This window comes from Nuphar pumila, chromosome 12, assembly GCF_984573655.1.
Source record: "Nuphar pumila chromosome 12, dmNupPumi1.hap1.1, whole genome shotgun sequence".
In the NCBI taxonomy this organism is placed as follows: domain Eukaryota; kingdom Viridiplantae; phylum Streptophyta; class Magnoliopsida; order Nymphaeales; family Nymphaeaceae; genus Nuphar; species Nuphar pumila.
Window position 1 is genome coordinate 9,628,631 of NC_143260.1, and position 24,089 is coordinate 9,652,719.

The 24,089-nt window shown below is 38.7% G+C and overlaps 1 protein-coding gene across 2 annotated transcripts in view; it reads left to right on the forward strand.

Moving 5' to 3' along the window:
* LOC149819933 (glycoside hydrolase family 2 protein) overlaps nt 1-24,089 on the forward strand; it is a 112,792-nt gene that overhangs the window by 77,853 nt on the left and 10,850 nt on the right. The window lies entirely within an intron of this gene.

Consider the following 24,089-nt stretch of genomic DNA (forward strand, 5'->3'; position numbering starts at 1 on the left):
CCGATACCCGTCATGTCTGAGGGAGGATAATCTTACTATGTTGTTTTTATTGATAATTTCACTAGATACACTTGGGTTTACTTTCTTAAGTTCAAATCTATTTTTTTTTCTATTTTTAAAAAATTTCATATCCTTATTCAAAATCAATTTCAAAATAATATAGCTATTTTTAGAACCGATTCCGGAAGAGAATATATATCAAATGAATTTCAAAATTATCTCAAACAAAATGACATTGTTCATCAATGATCTTGCTTCAAAGAAAGCATAGGCATCTTATTGAAACCAAAATAACTCTTCTCATTTCAAAAAATGTTTCAAAGAATTTTTGGGCCGAAGCGGCTCTTTTCTCAATATATCTTATAAATAGGATGCCATGTTCATCTTTAAAAAATGTTTCTCCTTTTAAAAAATTATTCAAGATGTCTCTAAATTTTAGAAGATTAAGAATCTTTGATTGCAAATATTGTCCTTTTTCAAGGACAAGACAAACTTTCACAAAAAGCTCTTGAATGTGCTTTTATTGGCTATGGTGAAAATAAAAAAGGCTATAGGTGTTATGATAAAAATGACAAACTTTATATTTCAAGAAATGTGACTTTTCTTGAGGACCAAAATGGATTTGAACATCAAAAGCCGAAGGAAGATGCTGATTATTCTTTTTTATTTGATTTATTACCTAGAAATGATTCTAATGTTTCTAATGATATGATTTGTGATGATTAAATTACTTGTGATTGTTGAGATTAAGAGGTTTTAAGTTTAAAGTTTCTTAAAAGTAGGTTATTTGATATTTATTGCTTAATGAGGGACTTGTGTGTAATTTTTATATTAGTCTCTATCTATTTAATATAGAGATAAGCCCTAATCAAAGTGAACGGGTTTTCTCATTTTCACTGCCGTCTCTCTCTGTGCCTCTGCTTATGTGGTAGGTTTCAAAACTTCTACATGGTATCAGAGAGGTAGATCTCGGGAGCGTGATCGATCTTATACCAACAAAAGGCGAGAAAAAAAAAACAAAAGGGTTGGAAACAGGTGTGCACATTTAATTTTTTTCTTTGCATAGATCTGATAACGGATCTGGTATCTGACTAAGGTCACGACACAGATCTGTCATCAGATCTAAGGGACACGATGACTGCGTGTCATCAAGATCGGGATATGGAAGTTTTTTAATGGTGCGCAGAAGAAACAAAAATTTTTTTTGGCTGTCGTGATTTATATGTCTGGGAGCAGCTGTCGTGATTTCCTGCTTTTTGGCTGTCGTGATTCATGTGTTTGGGAGCAGCTGCCGTGATTTCTATTTTTTGTGTGCTCATATTATCTTTGGTCGTGAATCTGGGTGCCGAGTTCGACGTGGTAATGTTCTTTTCAGATCTCATTTGGTTGTTCGAGCAGAATATGAATAGCAACAGTCGTGATTCCTGTTTTTCGTGATTTTTTTTAGCAGCCGTAACATGTGTGCCGTGAAATCAGCATGTTAATATTAATTTTTTTTTGTCGTGGAAGCAGCAGGCGTGATTCCCTGCTTTGTGGAGAGATTTTTTTTTTGTTTGTGGGAAGCTTTTATCTACTGTCGTGGGATTTATTTGTTGAGTACAGGTGCCTGGTCGTGGTATTGGTTGATGCGTGCTTGTGAAACACGCTACTTTCTGTGTCACTTGTAGCCTGTCGTGAATTTAATTCTGGTGTGGCAAACTTTGTGTAGTCGTGGACTTGACTGACGTGATTATAAAACACACTGTTTAAGTGAGTGAATCTGATTTTTTTGTGGTAGCTGAAATAGCATTAAATATTCAGTATGGGTGAAATTTCGAAATGTGATTCCAAAATTGAACATATTGGGGAGTATAAGGCTTTTGCAAATCCCTTCTCGTATGGTTCTTCTGTAAGGTTGAATGAAACTAACTATGCCAGGTGGTCCAGAACTTTTATGATATCGGTATCTGGACATCGTAGAAAACATATTTTGTTGGAAGATGAACCCAATGAAAAGGTGAGAAAATACGTTACTTGGGACGAAGATAATGACATAGTTATGTCATGGATCATGAATAGTGTCGAACCCCATATTGCAAATGGTTTAATTTACTATAATACAGCCAAACAGATGTGGGACAATCTTCGAGAGACGTACTCACAAGAGACTAATGTGAGTCGTATCCTGCAAGTCGAATAGGAGATATATAATTTGCAGCAGGGAGATCAGACCTCGGCCCAGTACTATGCCTCCGTCAAAGCTGCATTTGAAAGACTCAATGCTCACATGCCTCTTTGTTGTTCGAAGCAAAAGGATCATCAAGAACAAACTATGGTTGCTCGGTTTCTTACAGGTTTATCTTCAAAATTCTCTGTTGCAAAAGTCCAAATGTTGACTGGATCAGATGTACCTACTCTTGCTAATGCATACAATCGTCTGAGTAGACTTGCGATCTCTCTTCCACAATCTCATCCTGTGACCCAGTCATCTGCTCTAGTTGTCTCATCTGGTTATGGGCGTGAAAATATTCAGAATATCAGAGGACGAGGTCGTGGGAGAGGTACGGGAGGCAGAGAAAAACTTCAATGTACATTCTGTGGAAAATCTGGACATTTAGAAGATCGTTGCTGGGATAAGCATGGTAGGCCAACCTCTTCTTCATCAAAGTCACATGCTCCAAAAGCAAATGTTACTACACTAGAGGCAACACATGTACATGATAATACCTCTGCAAGTGTCAGTATCACCCTCAGTCGAGTAGAATATGATGAGCTGATAGCTCTTCGCCCTTTGAGTTCCACCCCTCTTGTAGCTGGTGTTGCCTACTCAACAGAGAATCATCTTCATCTGAATGATAGTAAGTGGATTATTGACTCTGGTGCATCCAGACATTTATGTGGAAATTCACTTGTTTTTTCAGATCTAAAGGATATTAGTGTTCATCGAGGAGTCTCATTAGCCGATGAGAGTTCCTCACCAGTTGTTGGTCAGAGAAATATTTCTATATCCTCCACCTTATAGTTGAAAAATGTTCTTCATGCTCTCAACTTTCCTCAAAGTTTACTCTCTATTAGTTGCCTTACAAAAGAACTAAACTGTAGAGTAATATTTGATCCGATGGGTTGTCATTTTCAGGATTTGCTGACGGGGAAGAAGATTGGTGGAGGCTATGAAGAAAATGGAGTCTACTACCTACATCATCCAGTGGGTAATGTTTATGCTGCAGTGGAACACTCATCCAGTCCTGTTCAGTGGCATCATCGTCTTGGTCATCCTTCATTGTCAAAGCTTCGTTATGTCTTTCCTCAAATTTCTTCTACTACATCATTTCAGTGTGAAGCATGTCAGTTGGGCAAGCATCATCGAAGTTCGTTCCCTTCGAGTCAGAGTCAGTCTAGTCATAATGTTTTTGAACTTCTTCATGCAGATGTATGAGGTCCTAGTAAGATTCCTACTAGGACTCAGTGTCGATATTATCTTGTTATTGTTGATGATTTCTCTAAGTTGTCATGGGTGTTTTTAATAAAAGAACGATCTGAAGTTCCAAGTATTATCAAATCCTTAATTCTTGAAATAAAAACTCAGTTTGATTCTGTTGTCAAGATTGTTCGCACTGATAATGCTCTTGAGTTTAAATCAAAAATTCTGTTACAATTTTTACCAAGATCATGGCATTCAACCCCAAACTACCTGTGCCTATTCATCTCAACAAAATGGGGTGGCTGAGCGAAAACACCGACACCTGCTTGATGTTTCCCAGACCTTTATGATTCAATCCAATGTTCCTGCGTTATATTGGGGTGATGCGATTATCATTGCTTGTTATCTGATCAACCTCATGCCTTAATCTTCTGTGGGTGATCAAATTCTATTACATATCCTAAAACCTAATGCCCCACTTTTCTCTTTCTCACCAAAAATTTTTGGATGTGTTTGTTTTGTACACAAACTTGCTCTTGACCGAGATAAATTAGCTGCTCAAGCTACAAAATGCATATTTATAGGTTATCCAAAAAATCAAAAGGGATATCTCGATGTTATGATCTTATTTCTCGCCGAGAGTATGTCAGTGAAGATATATCTTTCTTGGAATCCACTCCATATTACTCTAGTTCCGGTTCCCCGCTGCAGGTTGATCCAGCTGAGTCTTTTCCATTACCTATACCTCCTTTTCTTTTGGAGTCTGTGCCCTCATTACCGAACCAAACTTCATCCTCTTCACGATTTAATAATCCTCCATTGGTATATGTGCGTAAAGCTCCATCTCCTCCGATGCCTTCATCTTTTTCTTCTCCTGAGGTAAGTACTACTGATAACAGTGATCTTCATGATGATGATAATAGGCCAATCGCTCTACGAAAGGGGACTCGATAATGTACCTTATATCCCATATCTCATTTTGTGTCCGATGTTAGAATTGGCAATCAGATGAAAACATTTATTTCAGCTTTATGTGCTAAAACTATTCCTCTGAACTATCAACAGGCAGAACTAGATAACAGGTGGAAGCTAGCTATGCAAGAAGAAATGAATGCTTTATTGTCTCAGCATACATGGGATCTAGTTGATTCCCCAGTGGATGCTGACATTGTTGGATGCAAATGGGTCTATACAATAACGTACAAATCGGATGGTTCTATTGAAAGGTACAAGGCCAGATTAGTAGCAAAAGGGTATACTCAGACTTATGGTATTGATTTCTTTGAAACCTTTTCTCCTGTTGCACGGATGGGCACCATTCGTCTTGTACTCTCGGTAGCTGTTCATCATGATTGGAGTTTGTGTCAATTAGATGTGAAAAATGCATTTCTATATGGGGATCTATCTGAGACAGTTTACATGCAACAACCTCCTGGATTCGAGGTTGAGGGAGAGTGTCAGAAGGTGTGTAGATTGAAAAAGGCGATATATGGCTTGAAACAAAGTCCATGCGCGTGGTTTCAAAAGTTGTTTGAAGTGATGTCGAGTTTTGGCTTTAATAGGTCAGCGGCAGACCATACATTATTTATCAAGAAAACCAACTCAGACATAGTTGTTATGGTGGTATATGTAGATGACATCATCCTTACAGGAGATGATGTAAGAGATATTGAAGCCACAAAGGCTCATCTTCAAAAACACTTTGTTACAAAAGACCTTGGCTTACTTAGATATTTTCTGGGTATAGAAGTTGCAAGGAGTCGTGAAGGGATGGTTTTGTCCCAAAGGAAGTATGTTCTTGACTTGTTAAAGGAAACTGGAATGCTGGGAGCTAAACCAGCTAATATCCCCATGGACCATAAAGTTCAGTTGTTTGAAGAAGGGTTGAAACCCGTTGACAGCAAAAGCTATCGCTCTCTAGTAGGGAAGCTATTATATGTAACTGTGACCAGGCCTGATATTGCTTTAGCAGTAAGCAAAGTTAGCCAATTTATGGACAAACCAATTGAGGTACACTGGAATGCAGCTATAATGATTCTCAGGTATTTAAAATCTTCTCTTGGAAAAGGGTTATTATTCAAGAAAGGTGGAACTCTGGAGATAGTGGCTTACTCTGATGCTGACTATGCAGGATCTGTAGTGGATAGAAAATCTACTACAGGATTCTGTGTGTTTTTGGGAGATAACCTAATTTCTTGGAGAAGTAAGAAGCAAAATGTGGTTGCTAGGTCGAGTGCAAAATCAGAATATAGGGCTATGGCCCAAACAACTGCTGAATTAATGTGGGTTCGTACGATTCTGAATGATCTTCAGGTGAAGGTTTTCTCTCCTATGACCATGATATGTGATAACAAGGCTGCCACATATATAGCGAACAATCCTGTCTTTCATGAGAGGACGAAGCATATTGAGGTTGATTGCCACTACGTAAGAGATATGGTTCAAGTTGGTTATATTACTACCAAATATCTAAAGTCTGAGGACCAAGTTGCAGATATGTTTACAAAGCCTCTTGCTAGACCAAATTTCTCAAAATGTTGTGACAAGCTAAGCATGATCGATATCTATGCTCCAGCTTGAGGGGGAGTGTTGAGATTAAGAGGTTTTAAGTTTAAAGTTTCTTAAAAGTAGGTTATTTGATATTTATTGCTTAATGAGGGACTTGTGTGTAATTTTTATATTAGTCTCTCTCTATTTAATATAAAGATAAGCCCTAATCAAAGTGAACGAGTTTTCTCATTTTCACTGCCGTCTCTCTCTCTCTGCCTCGGCTTCTGTGGTAGGTTTCGAAACTTCTACAGTGATAACAATTCTCCTCAAAGGGATGATTCTACTAATGATATTCATGTGTATACCCAACGTGAGGAAAATGAGCATCAAAATACTCTTGATATATATATATACAAAGTCTCTCTTTAGATGACCGAGTAGAGGAATCCTTACCTAGACGGTCCTCTAAAAGTGCTAGACCTCAGATTTATGACATATGATTCCTTTTTCTTAAATTATAGAGCTTGTCTAATGATTATCCATTCCCATCATGAGCCTTCAACCTTTATAGAAGCTAAGCAACATTCACATTGGGTAGATGACATAAAACTAGAATTAGAGGCACTCAACAAGGCTAACACTTGGGAAATGATAATTCTTCATTTGGGAAAAAAGGCTATTAGGTGTAGATGAGTTTATAAAATAAAAACAAAAAGTAATGGATCGCTGAAAAGATATAAGTCTAGGTTAGTTGCTAAGGGGTATTCTCAAGAATATGAAATTAATTATGAAGAAACTTTTGCTTCGGTTGCTAGGATGATTAGTGTAAAAACTTTAATAGCTTTAGCATAATATCTTTTTAAAAGGAGATCTTTGTGAAGAAGTCTATATGAATCCCCTGTCGGGTCTCTTGAACTTAATAAAGCTCTTTATAGTCTTAAAAAAGCTCCAAAAGCTTAGCATGACCGCTTTAACAAAGTTGTTCTTGATAATGGATTTACTTGTTATACTGATACTGCTCTTTTTGTTAAGAATGCAGGAGACAACATAACTATTTTGTTGTTATATGTTGATGATATGATCATCACTGAGAATGATAAAAGCGATATTGAGTTTATTAAAAATGCTCTTAAAAATAATTTTCATATGTTTGACCTTGGATTTCTTAGGTATTTTCTAGGAATTGAAGTTGCATATTCTCCTAGAGGATATGTTTTCTCAAATGAAGCTTGCATCTGATATTATTGCTAAGTCTGGATCGACTGACGAAAAGAAGGTGGAGACTCCAAAAGTAATAGATGCTAAGATGAGAGCCAATGATGGAACTCCTTTAGCAGATCCCACTTCTTATCGTTAATTGATTGGATCACTAACATATTTGTTTATTACCAGACCAAATATTGCTCATGTCGTTCATAGTGCAAGTCAGTTTCGAAATGCTCTTACCACTATTCACATGGTTGTTATCGTGCGAATTATCAAATATCTGACTTTGATGGGGGTGATAACCCCAATGATCGTATTTCTACCATAGGTTATTGTGTTTTTTTGGAGAATCATTAATTTCTTGGAAATGTAAGAAACAACAAAAGGTGTTACTGTCTTCCACGGAAGCTGATTATAGGGCAGTGGCTACAACTACAACTGAAATTGTCTGGTTAAGAAGTTTGCTTAAAGATGTGTCATCATCTTTATTCCTTCGACGTTGTGTTGCGACAACAAACGTATAATTTATATTGCCAGCCACCATACTTTCCATGAACGAATAAAACACATTGAGATGAACTACCATTATATTCAGGGTGAGTTTTTGTGGGGTATTCAACTACCATATGTCTCTTCAGAGTATCACCTTGCAAATTTTTTCACCAAAGCTCTGCCATCCCCTCGGTTATCCTTTCTCTTAGGCAAACTTTCGGTGATCTCACCGTCAGTTTGAGGGAGGGTGTTAAAATATATATATGATTATCATATATGGGGAAATGCATAGGTGCATGACCACTTTCGAACATGATCAAAATGAACTTGCGCTGAGCGGTCAACGCAAGTTTGCGCCAAAATACACCTTTAGCAGCGACAAAAGTCACTGCTAAAGGTCACAAACCTTTAAAGTCTTTTTACGGAAACAATGACGCTCAACACAAGTTCGTTTTGGTCATGTTCAGAAGTGGTCGTTCACCTATGCACTACTCATCATATATATGTTTATATATATAATGTTTTTGTAATATATATATTTCACATATATATGTATACTTATATATATTTTTATTTCTAGCTTTTGTAATGCTCACTAGGGGCAATTTAGTTTTTTGTACCTATATAGTTAGTCATGTCCACTAAGGACATTTTTGGGTTTTTCTTTTTCCTTATTAACCAAGGGCAAAAGAGTCCACCCCTTTAGAGTCGTTGGGACTCTCCCCAACGGTCATAAATATGACCATAGGGGAGCTCCCAACGACTCTATGGGAGCTCCCTTTGGTCCCTATAGTTGTATATATAGGGGTCTTTGCTCCCCCCCCCCTTATTTAATGCTTTTTCAATCTTTTCAATACATTATTCTTTATATTTTTAGTTCTCTCTCTTCTCATATTGTGAGCGTTTGGTGATTTGCCCTTTGTGGCTTATTGTATTGTGCCCATTATTGGCATCTTGTTGATGTTTTGTGCCTTCTTGTAGTCACATTGTGACATTGTTCTTAGCACTTGTGTTTCATTACAACCAGGGTATATGTCTTGCTTACGCCTTTTAGATGGGTCAATATGTATGTATTGCATGCCCTTATTTCGAAATCCCAAATGAAATTGATTTTATCCTACGACTTTTTGTTCCCGATTGTCATACATCAGACACATGATAACTATGTTATGGTAACATCAGTGTCTGGAAGAATCTGTCACCCTCATTGATGATCTTATTATTGGTGAGCTGATTTCACATTGTTAGTGTTTGCACTGGTATCTACATGTTTGAAGGCCCTGCAGTCTCACGTTAGAGAGAAAAGAAAAATAGAAGTGAGACCAAGAAGAGGAAGAGAGAGAGAGAGAGAGAGAGAGAGAGAGAGAGAGAGAGAGAGAGAGAGAGAGAGAGAGTCATTTCGACCCCCCTTCTTCCTCCCCTCATTCATTGAGGTGTAAATGTGTGCAATAGACAAGAATACCCTTCAGTCAATGATACATAGACCATATATACATAGAGCCAGTCAAAAGTAAAGAGGAAATACAAAATAGACAAAAATAAATTCCTATTTCATGATACTCAAGTTGGGATTAAAGACATCTATCATTCCCAACTTGCTCACAAGATTATCATGATTTGCCTTGCCCAGAGCTCTGGTAAGGACATCTGCTAATTGATTCTCAATATGTGTGTACACCACTTTGAAGATCTTCTTTACAATATTTTCTCGAATAAAATGACAATCAATATCAACGTGCTTGGTACCAAAGCAATAGAGTTCCAACCATGAGAGAGATAGCAAAGAAGAAGATGAGAAGAAAAACTTACATTAGCAAGAGAAAAAGAAAATAATACAACATATAGGGGTCAAGCCCCTTTGCATTGTTAGTTTTTGCACTGGTATCTACATGTTTGAAGGCCCTGCAGTCTCATGTTAGAGAGAAAAGAAGAATAAAAGTGAGAAGAGGAAGAAGAAGACGAAGATAATAGAGAGAAGAGAGAGATAGAGAAGAGGAAGGATTAGGGTCGCCTTTCGACCCCTCCTCCCTCCTCCCCCCTATTCATTAAGGTCTAAATGGGTACAATAGACAAGAATACCCTTCAGTCAATGATATATAGACAACATATATACATAGAGCCAGACAAAAGGAAAGGGGAAATGCAAAATAGATGACATTTTATGCAAAATACTTTTATGCTTGTATTGTGCCTTCGTGTCTTTGTGTTGTCCATACTTAGACTTGTATGTGCTTTTGCACTTTGTTTTTGTAATTCCGCATATTTCATTACATGCATTTCTAAGCATTTCATTAGTAAAATCTCTTATGTGTATGCCCATACTGGTTATTGTGTGTATTTGACACTTGATATTATTTTTTGAAAATTTAATATTTTTTTAATTCTCGTCTATTATGTCTTCCGCTGTGTAATACTGTTTTTTGATTTTAACTCTTTTGTGAGTTTTTTTTTAATAATCTTGTCATTTTTGTGATAGATATATATGTGCATGATTTTCATAAAATAACTTTATCATTGTTTGCATCTCTCTTAATATTATTCTATTATGGTCGAGTTTGTTAATGACTATCATGTTTGAAGTTAATAACTCTTCAAAATCAAATCTTACTTTAAATGATTTTGAAAATGTTAAACTGACTTATTAAATATTTTGTACATATTTTATGTTTGTGTGCTTGACCATCCTCTCTCCATAATATATATATATATATATATATATATATATATATATATATATATATATATATATATAGTTATTTCTTGTTAGATTGATCTTGTTTTGCTCTCTTTATAGGTTCTCCAAATATTGGAGGTATGGATGATTCTAAAGACATTTCAAGAATATCAAGAATTGATGATATTGAAGATCATTTATGTAATGAAGCATATGATTGAGCATCTCTTAAAGAGGCATCAAATAAAAGAACTTGATAAAGTCTATGAAGACATTTTATGTAATGGGTTTCTTCTTTTGTAATTTCAAACTTATAGTGAGTCACAGTAACTTTGAGGGGTGTTAAGATGGATGTATTTTTGTATGTATATATATATATATATATATATATGCATATAGTTGTATATATACTACAGTCAACTGAGGTTGACTGTTTCTAGCTGTTGGAAAGGGTCCAACGACTAGATTTCTAGCCGTTGGACCCTCTCCAGAAGCTAGAAAAGGTACTTCCCTTTTCTTTCTTCTCTACCTTATTCTCTATAAATAAGTGGGTATGTACATGAGTGAGTCTTGAGAGAGTGATGGAGAGAGTGATGGGTAGTTCTAGATATTTTTGAGTGTTAGTGCATTTTTGATGTAGGGCGGGATGGACCCAGGCCCATACCGTATGACCCGTGACCCGGATCCAGATCCAGATGAGGCTTTTAAAAGCCTCATCTAGGGTTGCGTGAAGGAGGGGGAATTTGAAGAATAACCACAGTTTTTTCCTTTTTTTCAGCAGTCTTTCGTTTGCTCAACACTGTTCCTTTTTTTTGTTTCCCGTCGTTCTTTCAGTGGCTTAGTACTGTTCAAAGTTTGTCATTTATCATTGCATTGATATTCAGCATATGGTTCATTAACATTTGATTACAAATAAAATCACGCCTCACATTCATAGTGGGCATTGCTGTTTCCTTTATTGTTCTGTGCACGACTGTGTGGGTCGTGCCTTTCACAGCAGCCATCAAAACCCGTGGAGGCTGCATCAAAGAGTTGCGTCTTCATCGCCATCGGCAAAGATCGTCAAGGAACGAGGAAGCCGACACCCCCACTGCATCAGAGTGATATCAGAGCCAGCGCCTTTCCCCCTCGTTCGCAAGATGGCTTCGGAGGTGAGGGGCGATCCAACGACGGTGATCGAGCAGGAGGATGCCGACCACGCAGATCCGATGCTGCGGATGATGGAAATGATGACAAAAATACAAGAGAATATGCTGCGCATGAACAAAGAAATGGCCGGGATCACCAAGAGGATGGATGGGATTGTCTGTCGACTCGTCGCCATAGAATCGACGGCAGGGTCGAACCCGGCGACAACCCAACCAGTGGGTACCACCGTGGGCGATGGCGCAGTGAGCATCGGCACGACTGCAATGATCGACCCCGCCTAATTGGGTCCTCAGCCTGCGACACTGCTGGGGGGCATTGGAGAAGGTTTGCGTGGGACTACCAACCGAGAAGTGCTCCAGCAAGGTACGCCAATGTTGAACCCTAGCACGACTGTAACACATCCGACCCTGGAGCCCATTGGAGAGCCTCCCATCAGCGTCGTGCATACGCAGGTTTGGCACCGACCCCCACCACAGGGACTGCAGGCCAGACCTGGCCTGCGTGGCCCGAGTTTGCCGCTGGATCCAACCGCGGGCACGCCAGCGTCAGTTCAGGCCGGGATGGGTCTGTCGACCCTCCCAGCGCTTGCGCGCGGGAACACGGTCGCAACCCATTCACGGGTTAAAGGGATTGATCCCCTGTGGATGAATTCAGATCCCTCAAGGTCCAGTCAAGAGCCAATGTTAGGTGGGTTCGGACCCGATTACCGAGGACCACCCTTTGGGTTCTCAGGAGTGGGTCCGGGTCTTGCAGCCCCATACCCAGCCTACCCAGTTGGGTTTGGTTCGCAGTTCGCTCAGAATCCGACCCAACCCGTGAGTTTTGAACCTCAAAATGGATCCCATACCGACCGAAACTTGTATCGGACCCGGATGGAGCTCCGGCTTGATCTTGAGCCGGGTCAAAACCAGACCCATAATCGTGTGGATCGTGGATCGAGTTCAAACCAAGCCTTTTACCCCCACAACTCGAACCGCGATCCAACCTATCCAAATCTGGGTCCGACGAATAGTCTAGGATTAGGCCCGATCCATGTCCAGTCGGGCGAATCAACCCTGTGAAAATATCTCAAAAAGGAGATAAAGTGTGCGATAAGCACAACACCACCAATGTGCACAAATGCACAAGAACACTTAGAACAAATGTACACGAAGGTACAATAAAGAAACTCAAATGCACAAAGGCATACAAAATATAAAGAATTTTATTGAGAAGAATGGAGAACAAAAGCTCCAAGAAGTGAAGTTTACAAAGGGGGAACTCCCCTATTTATAAGCAAGCAAGGAGCCTTGGAGTGGCTCCACTAGCTGTTGGAGCCCCTCCAACGGTTAGAATTCTAACCGTTGGAGAGGCCCAACAGCTAGTGTTGAGCCCCCTCCAAGTTGACTTTTAGTCAATCAAATAAAAAAGAAAAAATAAAATGAAAAGAAGAAAAAGTAAAAGTACAAAAAACATTATAGCATATTCATAATTATGAATATGCGCAAAAGAAGGGAAATGACTATAATACCCTTGCGGGTTTTACAAGAAGAGAGAGAAACATATATATTTACACACACACATATATATATATATATATAAAGATAGATACATATACATATATACATCATGTATATATGTATATGTATCTCTCTTTATATATATATGTAAATATATATATATAAGAGAGATACAATTTAACACCCTCCCTCAAACTTAGGGCATAATGACCGAAAGTTTGCTAAGGAGAAAGTTGAATCTTGAAGAGCAAAGCGCCTTGGTGAAAAAATCTGCCAACTGATATTCTGAAGTAAGGAAGGTCGATGACTTTTTGTAGATATGCCTCTCTGACATAATGTCAGTCAATCTCAATATGCTTTGTCCGCTCATGAAAAGTTTAATTCTTAGCAATATAGATTGTACTCTTATTATCACAACACAACTTTGTGGGTTCTTGAATTGGAATTCCCATGTCTTGCAGCAACTGATGAATCCAGACAATCTCCATAGTTGTAGAAGCCATGGCTCGATATTCTGCTTCGGTGGATGATAGAGACACCTTCTGTTGTTTCTTACATTTCCATGAGATCAGGGATTCACCTAAAAAAATGCAAAAGCCTGTAGTGGAGTGACGATTATTTGGGTCACCTCCCCAATCAGAGTCAGTATGTGCAATTAAATTTAACTCAGAAGATGAGGAAAGGAAAACTCCCTTGTTTAAAGTTCCATTTATGTATCGGACAACTCGGAGAACGACACTCATATGAACGTATGTAGGAGCATGCTGAAATTGGCTTGCAGTATGCACGGCATGAGAGATGTCCGGCCTTGTGATGCTAAGATACATTAGAGATCCCACAAGTTGCCGGTAGGGGGTAGGATCCTCCAAAGGTTTCCCATCATCGATCTTCATTTTTGATCCCACAATTTCAGGGGTCTCACAGATTTTATCATCAGTAATACCTGATCTGTCAAGAATCTCACAAGCAAGTTTAGTTTGAGACAAAAAATAGCCTCTATGAGAGTAGGCTACCTCGATACCAAGAAAGTAAGTCAGATACCCCAAGTCTGACATTTCAAACTTTTCTTTTAAAGTGGTTTTAATGTTTCTGATGCCCTTTATGTCACTACCTGTTATCAACATATCATCAACATACAACAGTAAAATCACAATTCCTGCATTAGACTTTTTGACGAACAGAGCAGTGTCAGTGTAGCATGAGGTAAAACCATCTTGAACCATAACATCATTAAATCGATCATACAAAGCCTTAGAGGCTTGTTTTAAACCATAAAGCGCTTTTTGCAAACGAAGGACTTTCCCCTTTGGTACGTTCATACCAGGAGGAACATCCATGTAGACTTCTTCATTAAGGTCCCCATTTAGAAATGCATTTTTAACATCCATTTGGTAAATATTTCATTTTTTAATAGATGCAATGGTGATCAAACATCTTACAATAACCATTCGTGCAACGAGGGCAAAGGTTTCTTCGTAATCGTTGTCGTATTCTTGACTATATCCTTTTGCGACAAGACGGGTTTTATATCTTTCGAGAGTGCCATCACTCTTGGTTTTGACTTTAAAAACCCATCTACATCCTATTGTTTTCTTTCCTTTTGGAAGACATTGAAAAACCCAAGTTTTGGCTTTGTTGAGGGCTCGAAGTTCGTTGTCCATGGCATCCCTCCACTCTATCATTTCCTTAGCTTCCTTAAAATTTCTAGGTTCTTGATATGAGTGAATGGCACTAAGACATGCCTTATGCTTTGGAGAAAAAGACTCATAGGATATAAATCTAGAAGGATTTTTCCTAGATCTTTCAGTTCTTCGAGAGTGGTTGAAAGATTCACTAAGGTCACTATATTTCTCTATTGCACTTCTAAAAGTGCTTTTATCTCTATGTGTATAGGTAATTGGTTCATTTATCATTTCTTCTTCATTATGAATGGTTTGAAGAATACTTTCACTTATATCCTCATTCACATTCAATTCATTATCGCTAAAAAAATCTTCATTTCTAGATAATAGTTCAAACAAAAAAGAGTAATCGGCATTATCTTCATGAGTTTTGTGTTCTTCAAAACCACTCATGTTTTCTAAAAAGGTTACATTTCTTGAAACATATAGTTTATCATTTTTAATATCATAACACCTAAAACCTTTTTGTGTTTCCGAATATCCCAAAAACGCACAAGGAATAGCTTTGGGAGATAATTTATCATTCTTCTCGGTGAGAACAAAACATTTACAACAAAAAATTCTTAACCTATTGTAATCAGGTTCTTTTTTATACAAGATTTCATATAGAGATATTTGATTCAAGTTTTTGGATGGAAGTCGGTTTATGAGATAAACCGATGCAAGAGCCGCTTCAGCCCAGAATCTTTTTGGAATTTTTCTAGAAATGAGCAAAGTTGTAGTTTCAATTATGTGTCTATGTTTTCGTTCGGCCAACCCATTTTGTTGAGGAGTTTTGAGGTAAGACTTTTGATGAACAATCCCATTATTTTCAATATAACTTTTGAAATCATTTGAAAGATATTCTCCCTCGGAATCGGTTCTAAGAATTTGTAATTTACTATTGAATTGATTTTGTATTATCATGTGAAAAACCTTAAAAGTAGAGAAAACCTCATGTTTATGTTTGAGGAAGTATATCCAACTATACCTTAAGAAATCATCCACATAAATAACATAATACGAAAAACCTCCCTTAGACACAACGGGTGCCGGTCCAAAAATATCCGAATGCACAATTTCAAAAGGCTTAGTTGAAAACATAGTTCTTTGTCCAAAAGGTAAGCTTCTCATTTTACCAAGAATACAATCATTACAATTGAAATTGTCTTTACATAAAGTTTTAGCAAAATGTAAATAAGAAAGCTTGACAATATTTGGATGCCCAAGGCGTTTATGCCAAACATTTATATCTTTATGTTGGGTAATATTACAAAAAGAGGGTTTTGGAATTTAAAGAAATTCCATAAAATAAAGATCTCCCTTCCTAGAGCCTTCCCCAATCAACTTCCCGGACCGGCGATCCTGTATCCAACATTTATTTGATGAGAATTTGATATCACACCCATGATCCGATAGTTGAGAGTCGGAAAGCAAATTTAAATTTAGTTTTGGTATAAATCTAACTTTAGGAATAGAAAAACCTTGTCTTTCAAAATCACCAATTCCTTTTATTTCAAGAGGAGCCCCATCCGCGGTAGAGACAAAAGAGGGTGACAAATTTTTTGAGTATTTAGAAAGTGCAAAAACATTTGGAGTCATATGAAAGGATGCACCCAAGTCTAAGAGCCAAAGAAACTTACCGGGAGGAGAGAAGGTGGTCATGGCGGCTCCAGAAACGGATCCCTTGAGGAGTGGTTGAAGAGCTTCCATGATTCTATTGAGAGACAAAGCAGCATGGTTGGAAGTTGATGGACCTTCCTCCTTGGTTGATTGGAAAGTAGTAGACATAGCCACCATCTTCTTCCATTTAGGGCATACCGGTTTAATGTGACCCGGTTCTTTGCAAAAATGGCATATGATCTTACTATAATCTCTTCTTCCATAATGCCCACCATTTTCTCTTCCTCCTTGATTTTTGTTAAAATGAGGGGGTTTATAGGTTTTAACATTATTCCCCGGTCTTGAGACGGCATAAGCACCCTCATCCTCATCTTTAGAGGGAACGACCAACACACTTAGATTGGTTTTATTCATTCTCAATCTAGTTTCTTCTCCACTTAATTTGGTAAGCACATCTTCCAATGGAGGAGAAGAGAAAGAAGACAAGAGAGAGGATCTAGTTTGTTCAAACTCGGGTCTAAGCCTATTTAAAAAGTTAAAGAAATGATCATCTTCTAATTGTTTGGCCTTCAATTCAATAGCCTCACCATTCCATTTAGGTTCTTGGAGAGCAAGTTCATCCCAAATAGTGGATAACTCGGCAAAATACTCTCTAACGGACATTTCTCCTTGTTGAAGAGTTAAAGCCTTCTTTTGGAGATAGTATTTATGGGACAAATCTCTTGAAGTATACATTCTTTCAAGATATTCCCATACTTGATATGCCTTTTTGAACTTTAGAATGTTGGCATTAATTTTGGTCTCAACCGAAGAGAAGAACCATGAGAGTATTTTGTAATTTTTCATTTCCCACTCTCCATGCTTCTTATTGTAATTTTCAAAAGCCTTTTCTCTTTCTTCTCCCTCAAGAACCTTGATCTCCCCTCTCTCAAGGATAGTAAATTTAGGTTCGGGTTCGGGAATAGTTCCTTGAACATATCCCCAAAGACCCTTTCCTTTTATATGGGCCTTCATATTCCCGGCCCATACATGATAGTTCGTTCCATTTAATTTGAAGCCAAGAGAGAAGTGTGAATCCTTTTCGCCCATTAGAGAGGATACAAAGAGAAATAAATGTGTACCACAATGCGAAATAAGTTCATTCTTGATGTAGAAAGCTTCTAAAATATAGAATGAAGGATCGAGTCTTCACTCCAACCACCTCAACTTAATGGCACACTTTACGAGGTACTCCAACGAAGAGAGAAAAATGCACGATCTTCTTTTCCTTTAAACCTCGCTTTGATACCATGTGAAAATATCTCAAAAAGGAGATAAAGTGTGCGATAAGCACACCACCAATGTGCACAAATGCACAAGAACACTTAGAACAAATGTACACGAAGGTACAATAAAGAAACTCAAATGCACAAAGGCATACAAAATATAAAGAATTTTATTGAGAAGAATGGAGAACAAAAGCTCCAAGAAGTGAAGTTTACAAAGGGGGAACTCCCCTATTTATAAGCAAGCAAGGAGCCTTGGAGGGGCTCCACTAGCTGTTGGAGCCCCTCCAACGGTTAGAATTCTAACCGTTGGAGAGGCCCAACAACTAGTGTTGAGCCCCCTCCAAGTTGACTTTTAGTCAATCGAATAAAAAAAGAAAAAATAAAATGAAAAGAAAAAGTACAAAAAACATTACAGCATATTCATAATTATGAATATGCGCAAAAGAAGGGAAATGACTATAATACCCTTATGGGTTTTACAAGAAGAGAAACATATATATTTACATATATATATATATATATATATATATATATATAAAGATAGATACATATACATATATACATCATGTATATATGTATATGTATCTCTCTTTATATATATATGTAAATATATATAAGAGAGATACAATTTAACAAACCCAACCCGATACTCGAACTCCAACCAACCCATTAACCTCTTACCGATCCAAAACCCGATACCTCCCCCGATCTGACAACATTGTCATAACCCAAACCCGTATTACCCTGTTCCTACCCATTTAGAACCCGAGACCCACCAGACCCACCCACCCACCTTACCTCGGACCTCTTGACATCCCGGTGCCCCAACGCCGGCCGCAGATGACTCCCGTCCACGGGCAAGCCAGACCGAGGCAGAATCAACAGGGACCACCGCGACCAGAGCGTCGACAACAGGTCATCGGCATTCGACAACCCCAACAGCCAGGTGAACATGACCGCAGAGATGAAGCAGTGTGGGATGATGACACCTTCTGGGACGAGCATCCTGCAGGAATGGTGGAGGCCTGACAACAGAGAGCACCAGAGCGCCCCTCCCCGTATGGGGTGAAGTTGGAGCTTTCAGAGTTCGCAGGCCGGTTCGACGCGGAGCAGTTCTTCGACTGGTCTTATGCCATGCAATTTTTCTTTGACTACCACACCGTAGCTGAGCACTGTCGTGTCTCTCTAGCGTCTACTCGGTTGAGAGGACTAACACAGACATGGTGGGTGGAGCTGCAACGATCGAGGGAGCGGCAGGGATTAGAGTGTGTACAGACTTGGGAAGAGATGTAGCGGTTGATGTAGTCTAAGTTTGTGCCGTCAGATCACGCCGAGAGAGCATACAAGGAGTACCTGACCCTGCGTCAAGGCACTAATACTGTGGCGGATTACACTGTCGAGTTCCATCGTCTTTCCCTACGAGTGCAGATCGAGGAGACCGCCCGCCAGCAGGTCACAAGGTATATTTCCGGTCTCCGTCCTGCCATTTCTGACGACTTCAGTTGTATCACAGTCGAGTCCTTGGACCAGGCTAGTAGTTATGCCATGAATGTGGAGAAGAAACTAAAAAGGAGGCAAGAACATAAGATATCCCGTAGTGATCAGTCCAGTCAACCCAAGTCGAGTTTCCCAACCAGGGGAGCGAGCTCCCCTAGGAAAGAAGACTCAAAGTCCACCCCAGGAGTCGACCCGAGCAAACCCGATCAGTCTGGACCAGCGTACCACACCAGATCCAGGGGTAAACCCAGTGAGACCACCATTCGTTGTTTTAGATGTCAAGAGTTAGGTTATATTGCGTCCAAGTGTCCCACCATGAGTAAGAACACCCATTTAGCAGAGGGCATTGTTGAGTCTGCGTCTGATAGTGAGAGCGAGGGTGAGTCGCTTGTTGAGGGGAATGACGAGGTGAAAGTCATAGAGTTCGATGGCAGCATCGAAAATTTGTTAACCATCCGTCATGTGTTGACCACATCTCGAGAGTCGGCCCCCACAAAATGGTTGCGAAATAATATTTTTAGAACCTAGTGCAACTGTGAGGGGCGTGCGTGTGATGTTATCATTGATACCGGAGCGTGCGAGAATATGGTGTCCGGGAGTGTCGTGTCCACCTTGAACCTAAAAACGAAAAAATTGTCCCAACCTTATAAAATGACATGGTTCAAGAAAGGCAACGAGGTACCCATCACCCTGCGTTGTCTAGTTTGGTTCTCTATGGGGGAGCATTACCACGATGAAGTATGGTGTGACGTAACACCCATGAGTGTGTGTCACATCCTATTGGGACGTACCTGGCAGTTTGACCGTAAGACTATTCATGATGGCCGTAGGAATACATACACATTTGTCTTTAAGGGTCATAAGATAGTTCTTCTTCCCACCAAAGAGACCGGGTTGCCCCGGCTAGCGGGCCTATCTGACCGATCTTCCCTCTTGGGGCTGCCCGAAACTTGACACCTTTCTCCTACATTTAATGTGTCTGATCTATATGCTTACTGTGGAAACAACAAGTCGTCAGAGCCGACTTCTTTCCCACCAGGGGAGAATGATGCAGGGCAAGATGGACCCAGGCCCATACCGCATGACCCGTGACCCGGATCCAGATCCAGATGAGGCTTTTAAAAGCCTCATCTAGGGTTGCGTGAAGGAGGGAGAATTTGAAGAATAACCGCATTTTTTTCCTTTTTTTCAGTAGTCTTTCGTTTGCTCAGCACTGTTCCATTTTTTTGTTTCCCGTTGTTCTTTCAGTGGCTTAGTATTGTTCAAAGTTTGTCATTTATCATTGCATTGATATTCAACATATGGTTCATTAACATTTGATTACAAATAAAATCACGCCTCACATTCATAGTGGGCATTGCTGTTTCCTTTATTGTTCCGTGCACGACTGTGTGGGTCGTGCCTTTCACAGCAGCCATCAAAACCCGTGGAGGCTGCATCAAAGAGTCGCCTCTTCATCTCCATCGGCAGAGATCGTCAAGGAACGAGGAAGCCGACACCCCCACTGCATCAATTTTGTAGTGAGATTTTTATGTATTTTATTGTTCATTATGAATGAAATCATTTATTCACAAAACTTGTATAAGTTTGCATCTTGTTAGTATTCGAAGTATTTAGATTTGACATTTGGATTACTATTTGGAATGTCTTGGGTTCCACACCATTTTGTGACAGTACCTATATCACATTGAGTTTCCAATTGACTCCTATTCCATGTCCTCTTATGTATAATTCATATTGGAAACTTCATAAAAATGGCCATATCCCCATATCCTCAGCCATATCCATGTGAAATGGCTTAGTACATATATACTTATGTAAACCGAAATACCCATTAGGGGTATTTCGGTCTTTTCCTGTAATAGGCGTCAGCCTATTAGGGGCTGACCACCCTTTATTTTTACTTTTTTATTTTTTGTATTTTCATCCTTTTCAGATTGATGGGACAGCTCCAACTAGCTGTTGGAGCTGTTCCCCTTTATGCTCCTTTGTATTATAAATAGGCCTTGAAGGCCATTGTATTCTTCACTCCTTAAGAGAGTTCTCCTATGCAATAACAAAATATATTTTGACTGTTGTGAGGGCGGTGCGGTTTATTCAATCAAGTGTTTTACTTGATTGAAGTGTGCTCTTGTTTGTCCATAAGTGACATTTTTTTGGATTTAGTCCATTTCATTACATGGTATCAGATCTTTGGTGCTCGTAAAGCGTTGTTCCAATAAGTTTCAAGAAGAGGATCGCGATTGCATCAAGAGGAGGATTGTGAGCTTAGTGAAAACAACGAATCGTGGATCGTTGCATTGGGAAGTGCACCATCTCTCAAGCAAATTTTGTATTGCATTTCTTTTCTCTCTCTCTCTCTCTCTCTTTACTCTCTCTCTCCCTCTCCTCTCTCCTCATTGTAAAGAATGGAGAATGAAAGGGAAGTAATCGTTTTCATTTCGGTATGCTTAAATGATACAAACTATGTGATGTGGGCATCCGTAGTAAAACACAAAATATGGGAAAAGGGTCTATGGGGTTTGGTGGACGGTACCGAAAAGGAGCCTAAACTCATTCTCACCAAAATTTAAAATGGAAAGAAAGTTGCTCTTCAAGGAGAGAAAATGTTTAAAGTCGTTTCTGATTATGAAAAAAAAATGCAAAGAGTGAAGGATGGACATTCCAAAATAATTGGATGACTCATCAATAGTGTAGACATTCACAAGTGTTCTAGCTTAGCGAAATTTGATTTCGCCAGTGATGTATAAAAATATCTTAAAGACATGTATAGTCTTAAAGATATTGCTCACATATGTAATGTTCAAAACAAGGTAAGAACTATGACTCAAGGAAAGATGCACATTAGGGAATATTACAATGCACTCTCTCTCTCCTTTGGGATGAATTGACTCTTCTTGAGCCAAAATGACATTGTATTCAAGATGTAGAACTCCGTAAAAACCAAATTAAAATGAAACATTTCTACCAATTTGTTAATGGGCTTAGACCCGAATTTGAAGGAACCAAGTTAGTTCTCCTTCATAGAGGAGGTGTACCATCTATAGTCGAAATTCTTGAGGAATTGGCTATGGAAGAAAATAGATTGAAGAAGCCATCCGCCTCAAAGGATGAATAATCCGTGCTTGCTATGTCAAAGCCTCGTAATCACACTAGGAGTTATAAACCTCTTCACTTTGTAAAAAATGAGAATGGAAGAAACCCCAACAACTATGAAAGAAGCGACAAAAGAGATGATCATGTTTACAAAAAGGATGACAAAATCATATGCTATTGTTGTTATAAACCAGGACATATTAAGCCTTTTTGTCCCAAAAGAAAGAAAGAAGATCATAGAGATGATAAAAGAGTTTCTTCGGTTGAAATGAATGATGTAGACGACTCCAAATATATCGGCTCACTATCTTTGGCTCAACTAATGAAGGCATTACAACCAATATTCAAAACTCAAGCTTCTTTCTTCTCGAAAGCAGTCGTATCCACAAGTGGTGACTCTAGTAAGAGATCTTGGATCCTAGATTTCGGTGCCTTAATTGATATGACTCCAAATGAGTCTATATTATCCGAATGTCATTCTAACCCAAATAATTCTTATGTTTCAACCGCCGACGAAACATCCTTAAAAATCAAAAGTTATGGGATTTTTAAAAAACAACCAATCTTTCACATACCAAATATTAGAGTAGTGCCAAAATTAAATTTAAATGTTTTATTTGTTTCTCAAATTACGGATATTGTAGCAGAGAGATCATTGAGCGATCAAGACTCTAAGATGAAAAATGGGTTGACACTCCAAAAGTCATAAATGCAAAAATGAAGAAAGATGATAGAGAACCTCTGCAATATTCAACTCCATAGAGACAAATGATTAAAACTTTGTCTTATCTTTCTATTACTCATCCTGATATTTCTCATGCTATTCACTCTGTTAGTCAATTTCAACATGCTCACACTACAGTACATATGAGTGCTGTAATAAGAATTATTAGATATATTAAGAATTTCATCAATCATGGATTGTTTTTATCATCCGCTTCCTTGTTAGAAGTCATTGCATATTCTGATTCTGACTAGAGAGGGGATGTGAATGATAAACGCTCAACTACTGGTTTATATATTTTTGTAGGCGATTCTCTAATCTCATGACGATGCAAGAAGCAGCAGGAGGTGTCCTTCTCTTGCACTGAAGCTGAGTATCGTGTCATGGCAACGACTACGTCTGAGTTAGTATGGTTGCGACAACTACTGGAGGATTTAGGAATTCACATCGCAGAACCCTCGATATTATGCCGTGACAATAAGAGCGTTGCATACATTGCAATCCATCATATATTCCATGAGAGGACAAAACATATTGAAATGGATTGTCACTATGTTCGTGATGAATTCCTGAGGAAGACCATCTCATTGCCTTATGTTCCATCGGAGTATCAACTAGTAGACTTCTTCACCAAAGCGTTCCCGTCACCTAGATTTCACTTCCTACTTGGCAAACTCTCGGTTGTTCCACCATGAGTTTGAGGGGGGTGTTAAGATATATATATATATATATATATATATATATATATATATATATTCCCATTAGGGATATTTCGGTCTTTTTCTATAATAGGCATCAATCTATTAGGGGCTGACCACCTTTTATTTTTACTTTTTTATTTTTTGTATTTTCATCCTTTTCAGATTGATGGGACAGCTCCAATCTGCCCCCTTGATGTTTCTTTGTATTATAAATAGGCCTTGAAGGCCCTTGTATTCTTTACTCCTTAAGGGAGTTCTCCTATGCAATAACAAAATATATTTTAACCCTTGTGAGGGTGGTGCGGTTTATTCAATCAAGTGTTTTACTTGATTGAAGTGTGTTCTTGTTTGTCCATAAGTGATGTTTTTTTGGTTTTAGTCCATTTCATTACAGGTATCAGGTTCAAATTCAGTGGATCATCCATGGTATTTCATATATTATGATAGTTTTGCCCAAGACATAAATGAGCACTGGAAGAGCTGCTGGTATTCATTGTAATGATATTGTTAGCCAGTTTCATCTGTTTCATGTGAAATTTCTGTGACCGTATGATATGAGTTTCATATCATCTGCTATATCTTCTGATAAACATAGAGTTCTGGCTTATC